This window comes from Haliotis rufescens, unplaced genomic scaffold, assembly GCF_023055435.1.
Source record: "Haliotis rufescens isolate VD_foot unplaced genomic scaffold, xgHalRufe1.0.p SCAF_1, whole genome shotgun sequence".
NCBI lineage: Eukaryota > Metazoa > Mollusca > Gastropoda > Lepetellida > Haliotidae > Haliotis > Haliotis rufescens.
The window spans coordinates 57,268,362-57,279,447 of record NW_025963779.1 but is presented as its reverse complement, the minus strand read 5'-3'; the positions used below and the strand labels follow the sequence as shown (position 1 = coordinate 57,279,447).

At 38.7% G+C, this 11,086-nt stretch overlaps 1 long non-coding RNA gene across 1 annotated transcript; it reads right to left on the bottom strand.

The window, feature by feature from the left end:
- Nucleotides 1-9,102: 9,102 nt before the first annotated feature.
- Nucleotides 9,103-10,765, bottom strand: LOC125381539. Its single transcript, XR_007221863.1, has 3 exons — nt 10,658-10,765; nt 9,709-9,825; nt 9,103-9,219 (listed from the first exon to the last, which is right to left on the bottom strand). It is a non-coding gene; the product is annotated as an uncharacterized LOC125381539 (long non-coding RNA).
- Nucleotides 10,766-11,086: the final 321 nt, after the last annotated feature.

Below are 11,086 nucleotides of genomic sequence, written 5' to 3'. Positions count from 1 at the left end.
ACTCTGGGGCGGTCGGGTAGCCTAGTGGTTAAAGCGTTCGCTCGTCACGCCGAACAACCGGGTTCGATTCCCGACATGGGTACATTGTGTGAAGCCCATTTCTGGTGTCCCCCGCCGTGATATTGCTGGAATATTGCTAAAAGCGGCGTAAAACCATACTCACTCATTCACTCACTTTCCTGACTCTATCTGACCAGCACGTTGAGAGATACTGGTCCCGAACTATGTCCGATGTGTATTATTGGCAGGTTTAAGATACTGGAACATGGTCTGTTAGTTTGTAACATTCCCTAGTTCCAATTTTTAATATGTGGCATGTGACGTGATAAAATATTTGTAAAACTTGTCCATTTTTCTAATGTTATCCAGGATCTTTCACTGAACTTTAATATTGTTCAGTAAAGTGTTGAACCAAACACAAGCATCCGTCTTCATTCGAATGAGCACGTTGGTACTCATATAATAAATATATCATTAAAGTATCTACAGTCCAGAAAAAAACATGCTCTTCACAAGGAAAGACGATATTGTGACCACGTGGATCATTTATGGCCTGGTGCAGATAATGACGAGAGGAACGATCTTTCAGGCAATGTGATGCAATTGTATGAGCGTTTCGTGTATATATGTTAGCACTTGGCTAAATAGTCATCCGTCGTCATCGAACCCTCACCCCAAGCGTTGCTCAATCCCCAAAGGATTCTTACATTATACATGTAATCCTATTTTTAGAGGCATTTTGGTTTGTCCAAAAGGCCTAACAAATAGGAATAACACTGGTGTCGTGTGCACAATGGGAATTCCTCTGTGACATAGGTCACGTGTTCATCTATGTCTTCCAGGGGAAATATACAGAAATTAATCAATGCATGTAAATTATGCATTAAATAACCTACAGAAAAGAAGTTTATATAAGTACTAGTTTACCATCGACACACTCACTGCATCTGTTTCGATATATCAGTACACATATTGCGCGGCATCTCCATTCTGACAAATCAACAAGTAACACAATTGTAATCAATAAATTTATTAAAAGCATAAAAAGGGTTCATCAATATTGTACTTAATTGTGAACACCACCAATGTGGGGAGTAAAAATGACAGAAAAACCCCATAAAATGGAATATTGACACATTATTTTTCACAACTGACGGGATGTATAGAGACGTGAAAGAGCGATAAAACGCCACATGCTAAATACATGTTTGCACACTTTAAAACGTCAACATTAACATCTGTAAAATATAACAAAGAAAAATATACGTATCAATCATGAACTGAAAGCAGTAACATTAAAACGTTGGAGTAAAAGTTGTACATCAATATTGTATTTAATCATGAACACCATACAGTTGTGGTAAAGGACGGATTATACGACCTGGTTGACTATAACCTACTTTGCTGATTTTCGAACTCGGTCTGGATCCATAATGCACCATCTGAATACCAAATTTCGTCAAATTCATCAGTCAGCATGGTATCTTGACTATATGGTCCGATAACCAGCATGCCTTACCTTGATATACACTTGAGCTACTGGATATATATTGACCAATTTGGTTGGTTATGCATCGTAACATGTCCATTTCGTGTACGATGGACAATTATATTGTTGGTAGATATCTGATATACAAGTTAGTTATTTTATAGCCTTTGTCATCCCCTAGTGACCTCGTTATTGTTGTCCAATATTACCGGCTATTGTACATGATCTGTTGGTAGGGGTGACTTAATACTGTAAAAGCTGAGTAGCTGATGTTTGTTATTGCAAATGGCAAGTGCAAATGTTTCCTTTCGAATATTGGTCAAAATATGTTACAAATTGTTTAAAACATTCAATTGTTATACCACACACACATGTAGTAATTCAGTGGGCGAAGCCGTAAACCAGGTAATAGTAAATTTAAGTAATGGTCTGAATGTTATGATCACAAGTCACAAGTACTGTCCAATAAAACCATTGCTCAATCATAAGTATCGTGCCATCATAGACACTGTCCACTCATGAGGACTGTCCCTACAAAAGTTCAGTCCGACACTATCCCACCACAAACACTGTTCAGTCAGACACTATCCCATCACATGCACTGTCCCATCACAAACACTGTCCTAATCACAAGCACTGTCCATTCACAAGCACGGACCACTGTCCATACAAAAGCACTGTCCAGTCAGACACTATCCCATCACAAGCACTGTTCAGTAACAAGCATTGTCCCATCACAGATCAGAATGGCATTGAGAGGCTGCGTGATTAAGCAAAACATTCCTTCGGCTCGAAGCAAATTCCACAGAAGAACTGATTCCGTCATCAATGGGCCAGTCAATAGCACATTCCAGTTCCGCTTGAGGGATTCTGGTAAACCGACGTTTTTTGTTGGTTACACTCAGAACTCTTTTTCTTCTTTGAGCAAGTTCTGGGTTGTTGATAAGAGTGTAAGCCACAAACCATCTTCTCAAAGCTTTGGTATTTCTTCTCACTGAAATCAGATCAGAGGAACGTTCTCACACTATTCCTGGTTTGAAAAGGTATTAGCAGAAAACACAAAGGTTGAACAAACTGAATATGATAGTAACACATCCAGAACATAGTCATATGATCATACAGTGTATGCCGAACACATTGTCCAAGGAGATATAATGTTGTGTCCGGTTCTCTTTGTTTATATGGATCATTTTCACCTAACTTGTATTTTCCGCAAAGGTGAGCGCACATGTGTCCTGTCCCACCGATGGCGCCCGTCAAAGCACATTCGCCTGAAGAACGTTGCAGTAGATACAGCATTATATTACGGTTGCTCTTTAAGATCAGATGGTGGACAGGTATAGGTTTTCACTACTGATTTCGCTGCAATGAAACTGAATCAGTCCATGTAGCTGCAGCGTTACTAACAGGCACAGTGTTACCGATTATTGGTATTATTGCATGGTGGTTGACTGCACACTAAATATTCGGGTTCAACACTCAGTGTACCTCGCCGTGACATGGAAGGATATCACTCCAATGTGGTCTATATATGTAAAAACATACTCTGCTCCAATATACCAATAGTCCACATGCCATAAAATGTTACCCGTATTATAGGGACAGTTTATTGACACTCAAAACACGAATACGCCGGTAACATCAGTAAATAAAACATACCCGGTGTCTGAAATATGTGCTGATGTCCATCCTTATCTAGAGCTGTCAGTAACAGGTCACAGAAGACTCTCAACATCGGGTGGTTGTGTGCGACAGATAACCTATATGTGGGAAGAAACCGTTATTAATGATATGTGTTGGCGTGCATGAGGGTGGCTAATACTTGAGAGAGAAAGTACCTATATATTGTTGTTAAAATTAAATAGGTAATATAATGTAGTACGAAATAACTATTTGCTTTCCCCTTTCACTAGAAATGAAGCAGTGACCGACAAAATCTCGTCAATAAAAAGTGAGTTAGACGGCTGGGACATTTGTACCCCCCTCCTTCTTAAAAGAAGATATGCCGCGATATAACTGGAATACTGCTAAAGGCGGCGTTAAACATAACTCACTCACGAAAAGAAGATATATTTGGGGCATGGTGGAGGCTATTCCTACACCATGACCGTGGAATATATTTATTTTATGAAAAAAACCTAATCTAGAAATGCATACAAAAGCAAGTCTAGCCAGCTCAAGCTAGCTCTATTCCTGCACCATGACCGTGGAATATATTTATTTTATGAAAAAAACATAATCTAGAAATGCATCAGCATAGGGAATTTTTATTTTATTTTTAGAGTCAAGAAGGATATTGTGTAATATAAGATTTCAGAGACTAAATGTTAGTCTAGGTGGAGGCCAACTGCGACACATCCAGTCACTGTGAAGCATTACCTTCATAGCCGAGCATGGATCTGCTGGGTATGGATTTAAGGCCAAATTCCTCCACATTATCATCATGTGACCTATACATGTGCTTCTTTCAGCACAGGTCCTTCCTCATTAGCAGGCACATTGCCCTATCATTGAAATACAGTTCAATTGCTATAAAGAAACGATAACGACTAATAATATATAGGTTAAACAACACCCTTGACATATCTTTGTCTCTGTGTTCCCAGCCCCTTGAATATACACTACTGCCTAGAAGTTCATTCCCCTTAGACGCATGGGCAACGCGTTACGCAACCAGTGTGCATCGGGTTGGTCACGCGTGTGAGACCCGTGTGCAACGCGTTGCACACGGGTGTGCACCCCTATGCCACTCGTGTGCAACGCGTGACACACTCATTAGAGGGGGAACACACTTTTGACCAAAGGAGGACCCGTGTTAAGCTGAACCTGGAGGTGGTAACAAGGAGAGAAAATGATAATACACATGTATTTCCTAATGTCTCCTTTCTTTATGTGATTTTGTGGGAATAACATGAATACTGTTGCGATTAAATAGATCTGTTTTGTTTTATACGACCATTGCTTCTAAATCCGATGGTGTTAAGAGAATACATGGTCCTGGAACATGTTATTGCAATTGAAATGCTTTTATTGTGATTTGACATTAACCGTCTGTAGTACGACTTTCAGTGATAATATGTATGAGGTTTGGCGGCGCATTGTTTTTATTGGACCCTAATTACTTTATGATGACTTGGACTCTTTATCACAGCTCTTTATCACAGCTCCATTTTAGGCAGCTTCCTTGTTCGAGGAATGTATCCGTGAATATCCACACAAAGGAACAATATCACATTCGTCTGCAGCTGTACAAAGAAACCTATTCGATGTCACGTGTCTCTGTAACAATCACATATTTTAAAAGATATATATCGTTTCGGGATATTATAACCCATGTTCGTTTCTCAACTGATCACTTGGATTGTTTCAGGTGTTTCACATAGGTGTCAAGTCTCAAGGGTCGGCTGAGAAAGCCCACGTGACAACTATTTTCATAACGTCCACGGTTCCTAAAAAATCCATTGAGTGATAGATAACAATGATCAATCAATCAACGTATTATCAGTTAACCCTTTGAACAAAGTATGTTGTTTTTACATCGGCACTTCACGCCATGGTATGAGTGTATTCCCTTTGTTTTAGTAAACCTAGACATGTAAACACTCACTTTTGACATATCCACTGTGCAAGATAACAGTGATTAATCAATCAACGTATTTTCTGTTAATCCTTTGATGACCAGGAACGATCCGTTGATTTACAAAAAAAAAGTAAATGAACTGATCATTCATCTCTTGCTTGGCTGCCACGTGCATATTACATAACACACATTTCACCTCACTTCAAACCTGGATTTAGATTGAATAATTACCCCAGACACAATAAATGCCAAATGGGAACCTTTGTCAGGTAATCTATGTGGTGCTACCACTAATTGTGCCTGTAATAAATTCATTAACTGAGCATCAAGGGAATGACGACAAATACACAAGTGTAGGGTTAGACGAGAAAACGTGGATGACAACAAGGGAGTAGTAATCGTATTATCGACGCAATCCGAAACCCGAAAATGCTTTCACTGCATGGATACTTTTTTTAGTATTAAACTATAACCATCTGGGGTATTTCCAAATTACGACACCCGATGAGCTCCGCCGTTCTTTTTGTCTGTTTGTTTAGGCTGAAGAAATTAATTAACATGCGCCCTTTGTCGAAATCTTTATAGATCACAGTTAACCAATCAGTGTTTATGCAAAAATGCGTAAAACAAATATTGCCTCCAGCCTCCGAGTTCATTTAGCTGTCCTTGCAGACGGTAGCCCAGTCTCTGGTCACGCTCAGTTGCGTTGCGTATCATCCGGGTACTCACGGGGAAAAAAACAATAACAAAGGCAGCAACCAGTCCGGGGAATTGCGTTAGATCAGTGCCCCTTTAAGTTTCCAAACATTTAAGAAAATTATGACCACTAACAGTGTAAGAAATCTAAAAGGCCTATCTAAATTCCTTAACAATGTGTACAATACAATTGGTAAATTGTATTAGTATCCACGTATCCTATTTTTTATTAAATTGTACATAATAAAAATTGTACATAATTGTATATCATGTTATTCTAAGAATAAATGAGTTTGAGTCCGACACCCGAGAAGAAGCCAGAGATTAGTGCCCCTTTTTGAATAGTTTACAATCATGTGTTTTACGGTTAGCTGTGTTGGCTTAAACGTATTTTTATTTCAAAAGAAATCTGGATCGGTAAACAAGCAAAACTTGCTTATGTAATACCTCTCCAGGTAACAACTTAACAACAGCTGGATATATATAAGAGAGTGATGAACATAAACATACAAAATGCACAAATGAAATACACGAAGCCAATACACTGAAGCAAGTGGTGTCTGTAAAATAAGGTAATGCAGTTTTCCTTTACTACATGCATAAAATTAAGCTACTCAAACCTTTTGCTTTTGACAATGATGTCATGAACTGATTTAAGAAGAGTCATGTTTGTAGAACTGCTTAACTACTGCCATATAATATGATCATTTTTAGACCATACCCATGTGTGTAGAAATACACAGTGTTTCTGATATTATCGTATTTTTTAACAGTTATAGAAAAAGTGAATTGCATCTTCAAGGTGATATCCACAAGTGCAGTCTGGTATGTCTGATACATGTCGTCTAAACTTATCAGCGTTTAAGTCACTGCAGCCGAGCCTAAGGCGACAGTGGACAATTTGGCATGATCTATGAAAATATTTGAAGTCAAAATTATTAATAATTGCATCAGAACGATTAATTAAGGATTTGATTTCTTTTAATGAGCGAGCATTAGTTACTTCATCGGATAGAGGGTTCCGCAGGTTGATCATATCCAGAAGAAATGATAATAAGCATAGGACTGTGTTCTACATTTGATTGTTTGCATGTTGAATCTTTTTCTAAGGTTATATTTGCTGTTATCAGAGAATTGAATATACACTTTTCAAATATTTTGGCTAAGCAACTTGTGAGTGCTACAAGTCTATGATTTGAGCATTCATGTTCATCGCTGACACTGACACCGCATCAGCCCGGCAGTGGACTTGACACAATTATTTGCGCACCGATTATATAACTCCTACAGACAGGTGGGGTGGTTGTTCAAAGCGAAACGGACGACCCCGTCTGTTATCTAATAAATGCTGTGCGGCGCCTTTGATCTTGGGGGGTTGCACTTCTTTATTTAATCATTACGCTTTTTTACCCTAATAGTACAAGTGCTTCCCCGTGTGCGAGATAGGCTTAAGTCGGAAAGCGCACGTTAAATCTCCGAGGTACCTATCTACCAGAACTCTATTTGCTGTTCTGGCCATACATAAATATATGTAAGTTACGTACATGGGGAGGCTAGATTATTTACAGCTTACCGCAATATAGTGCAAATATTATGTTCAAAAAAAGAAAACGTTGATAGATCTATAACACACTTTTTGTACTATTAAACCAACTGTGGACTTTTAAGACATTTTCGCTTATTGTAATAACATCTAGCTAACCAATCATGTCTATCTCTGAAATCCACAAGCATAGTTGCTGTCAAACCTAAAAAACATATTCAGGGAGGTCAGTTTTGACTTGCCAAGCACCTTAAGGTGAGTTTATTTTTAAACTGTCAAAAGCGATTGTCCCTTCAATACTAGTATATGTCTGGAAGCTGTCTCTCGGACTGTTATGAGTTATGATGTATTTTATGATATAACTGGGGAATGTTCAAATTAGTTACTGTCATTTAATCCAACGTTCTAACTGTCAACTGTCTCAACAGGATCATAGGTTTGGTTATATATCTCCTCCCTGTCTCTATGTCTTAAGTTGTTAATCGGTAACTGCGGTCCAAATGTATCAACTTATTCATCTATTGTTGCAAACTTGACTGATTTAAACATATCTTATTGATCATGAACTACTCAGTCAGTCAAGCACCTGTATCAGAAATGTAAAACCAGCCATGTTTCATGTAGTCCCAATATCACTGAAAAATGCCGATGTAACGTGACAAATAAATTTACTCACAGACAATATATTTTTCGTGAGAGTGAAGCACAATTTTATTGAAGTTTTATTAACAATTTCATAAAATATAATAATATTAATATTAAAATTCATCATCACTTGCCAAGTTTATGAAAATGTCAAAGAAGGATTAAAATCCTAAAGATATCCTATCTACGTGGAATAGGTACTCACAACCTCTAATAATAAACTGTTACGTTTGGTATCCCCAGCAATACTCACAATGGTCATTGGGCAAATGTAAAAATCACAAACCCTAACGAGATTCTGTCTACATGGTCACACCCGGTGATTGTGAAGATCTCAAATTTTATCAACTGTCAGACAGCATGGCTGTTCATATTCATTTACAACATCCTCTTATAATTAGTATAAAAGTGTCCCACACAAAACCTTCTTTTATTTATTTTTCAAAATACAACACAGAAAGTGGGGTGTGGGGAAATGGGACATATTCCTACGTGAAATAATGAGACATTAGTAGTGGTGACGGCTATGTCATAATTGAACTGTCTAAAGCATAAATTTGGCGAACGAAAAACGTTATATTTGCAATCAAATGGAATGACTCGTGTGGGCAAATGAATATGTTCGCAATCCACAAACAATTATTTTATTAATGGCGAACATTTACCAACCCGCGACAATCGTGTCAACACGGGGGTTCCCTTAGCAATAAACTCGCATCTAAATTCACTACTGTTCTACTGTCGGCTAGCCACAATGGCTAGACTGGACCCTAGTGGAATGGTTCATGCCATAAAAGTCTAGCAACCGAACACTAATTAAGATGGGCCGACCTTGTATTTACGGTCTGGTGAACACAGCTCAATGGCCGCTCATTAACTCAAATTTCACATCTCACTGTTTTGTTTTATCTCACTATTCATTTGATAAATTTGTCAACTTCAACTGGAACCCGGTCCCGTGTTACACGCGTGGCACACGCGTGTGCAACGGGTTGCACACGCGATTCACACCCGTTGCACACCCGTGTCCAACGGGTGCTCACCCCGTGTGCAACCCGTTGAGCACCCGTGGCACATGCGTGTTACACGCGTTCTCAACGCGTGTTGGGGGAATGAACTTTTAGGCAGTAGTGTATGCTGTGATCCAGTCGACCAACCATTAAGACACCAAGAATGAGCCCTTGTAGAATTCTCCAGAAACACGAAAATATTCCAATGGCCAGATTTCCGAACAAGGCGTAGTAATTAAAGCATTCATAAAAGCGCCTGAAATTATATTGAATTTTCATGGAAGTTACCTTCAACATGTGATTTAATGATCTGTAAATGGATCTGTTCATGATCAGGTTATTGGAAACACTGTGTCGGCCCTAAAAAACACGTTTTCGTGGTATGGTTTGATTATTGTTATAAAACCTATCGCTTCCAAATACTCCAAGAAATGAGCCGCACACATTTTACTCATAAAGGGAATCAAACCCGGACTTTCGGCGTGACGAGCGAACGCTAGGCTCCCCCCAAATCCCCACTTAGACAGTCACGGGGAAAGAGTTTAAAACAACTCTAAACTCTAGTGAGTGAATATATAATGTTGTACGCCACAGTCAACAATTTTTGAGTGGGTGACATCCTAAGCACAACCATCCAGGCCACACATTGTGTCCACCTGGTCCTGATTAATTTGTCCCTGATTCACCACAGGGTCTCTGAAAAGTAAGGTTGAGATTACTATTGAGACTGAAACTGTTACAGTACCTGTTGTCCACATTTAGAGGAGGTGTGTCATCTGTAACCTTGATCTTCTCTTGCATAAGTACACGTTTGGCAAGGACAACTTGTAGATAGAACAACAGCAACGCCATGGCTGGAACACTTGTACAAAAAACAACTTTCAATAACTTTCAATAAATCAAAACTCCTGAAAGTATCAATATGTCAGCTTAATGTTTACAAACATTTTAGTGTTCTTCTTTAATGTTTATTTGAAAAGCGCCACTTGGCATATTCCTTATCCATCATGGTCATGTGTTTGTGAGATGGTGATATAATTGCATAAATACATATTGTAATTGTCAAATACGGAATGACTTTTTACATTTCAGAATTAGCTATGGTGTTTTTATGTCTTTTTTAATATGACAACGTTTGTACCAACGCCCATAGCGGTGTTTTGTAGTGTTGATTGGAGTATACATAAAAGCAGTTATTCATATACATGATGTATATTATGTATGTCCAAGTATGTTTTTTTTCAATTGAACAAAGTATACACCTTTTTATATGAACACATCTCATAATTATCACACCGATTTCTCCCCGTGGGGATTTCTTGTCACCAGCAACTGATGCTGGACGTAAGATGCGGCCAAATGAATCGGGTAGTCAGGCTCGGTGATTAGGTTGATAGCGTGTCATCGTACCCCGACGGTGTAAATCGTTGCACATAAACGTCATATCATTGCTTGTTCAGACTCGCCGCCATTTCATGCTGCCATCATACAGCTGGGATATTGCTGATTGCGGCGTTAAACAACAAACACAAAACAAAAATTATACAGAATCATGAAGAGGCCGTAAAGGACATTTAACATTCCTTGTCCTTTGTAACAGCGATTATGGCACTGTTTTTGGCACATGTGTTGACAAGAATCTGTAGTAAACTACCTTAATCTTTGCACTGTAGTGTTCACACAAGTAGATGTACCTTATTGTTTGTAACAGCGATAAAAGAACATCTGTCAGGATGTGATTGATAATGGTGAGATATATCACGTAGGTGAGCATCAAGCCCACGACCAAAAGTGCAACAAACAGCAGGCCAAACCCTGCAAAATAGAATACACACAATTAATCAATTGATTTACAATATAAGTATTATGGAGAACATTATTATTTGAGTGCATGTATGTGACAGGAAAAACAGTGAAACCTCGCTAGTCCGGACCCCGTTAATCCTGAAACGTCACCTTCTTGACGATCTTGTTCAATGATCCGGTTACATGACATGTATACAAAGTGATTTCAGTACCAGAGATGCGTTAATCCGGACAAAAAGGGTCCGGAGGTTTAAAAATCTTACTACCATTAACTTGAAACCGCATGTCATATTATCCACCTTACATTTCGATGTGCT